Source organism: Lepeophtheirus salmonis, unplaced genomic scaffold (genome assembly GCF_016086655.4).
Source record: "Lepeophtheirus salmonis unplaced genomic scaffold, UVic_Lsal_1.4 unplaced_contig_10667_pilon, whole genome shotgun sequence".
Taxonomy (NCBI): domain Eukaryota; kingdom Metazoa; phylum Arthropoda; class Copepoda; order Siphonostomatoida; family Caligidae; genus Lepeophtheirus; species Lepeophtheirus salmonis.
This window is the reverse complement of record NW_027289198.1, coordinates 1-896: the sequence shown is the minus strand read 5'-3', so window position 1 is coordinate 896 and position 896 is coordinate 1. Positions and strand designations below refer to the sequence as shown.

Below are 896 nucleotides of genomic sequence, written 5' to 3'. Positions count from 1 at the left end.
TGACACTTCAGTTAGTTCTTTGCTTTTAAAAGATAAAGCTGTACTTCAAATAGCACGTGTGCTAACACATCAGTGGATGGGTGACGAAAAAAAGTTTATTTATGGAATTCCAATAAATTGATTGTGTACATTTTTCTTTGTTAGGTAATCTTGTTACTACTTCCTGGTGGGATGATTTAGGGATTATTGAAGGATCAGCAACTTATATATCCCATTTGGTGTCAACGAAATTTTTTCCAGATGAAAGGGCGTGGGATTTATTTGTGGTCTTGGTTTTTCAAGAAGCCATGGAAGAGGATTCTACTAATAATAGACAAATTATTAAGAAATATATAATTAAAAATGCAGAAATACCAATGCAGCGCCTCAGTCATTCCAAAAGTGCTTCGTTCATAAGAATGTTAAGCGGCATCATTGGCGAAAATGACCTTGATTTGGTTTATAAGAACCTTACGACAAAGTAGTATGTTTAATTTTTTTAACAAACATATTTTGAATTTGTAAATTTATCAAAGTTTATCTATTTTCCTATTGAAACTTTTAAAATATTAATCTAACTATTATATTTATTTATTCCAAGTGCATTTAAAAACATTGATGAGGATTTGTTTTGGAAAGAAATAGAAGGGGTCTTATCTTCTTCGAAAAACCTTATATTCTCAACAATATGACAATGAAGACTTTGATGGGATCATGGCTTACTCAAGCGAGTTATCCGGTCATAAACGTGTCTCCAAATTTTGAAGATGGGAATATTCATATTTCTCAGGTTTGAAACTTTAATTAATCTAATAAGAAAGAAATTTATAAATATCTAAACCACAAATTATTATTTTGTTTTAGAAAAGTTTTAACAACGATGACAAAATACAAAATAATGCATGGTGGGTCCCATT

General features: G+C 30.2%; 1 long non-coding RNA gene across 1 annotated transcript; it reads left to right on the top strand.

Moving 5' to 3' along the window:
* LOC139907431 (uncharacterized) lies at nucleotides 1-896 on the top strand. Its single transcript, XR_011784033.1, has 4 exons — nucleotides 1-80; nucleotides 145-463; nucleotides 581-769; nucleotides 844-896. It is a non-coding gene; the product is annotated as an uncharacterized lncRNA (long non-coding RNA).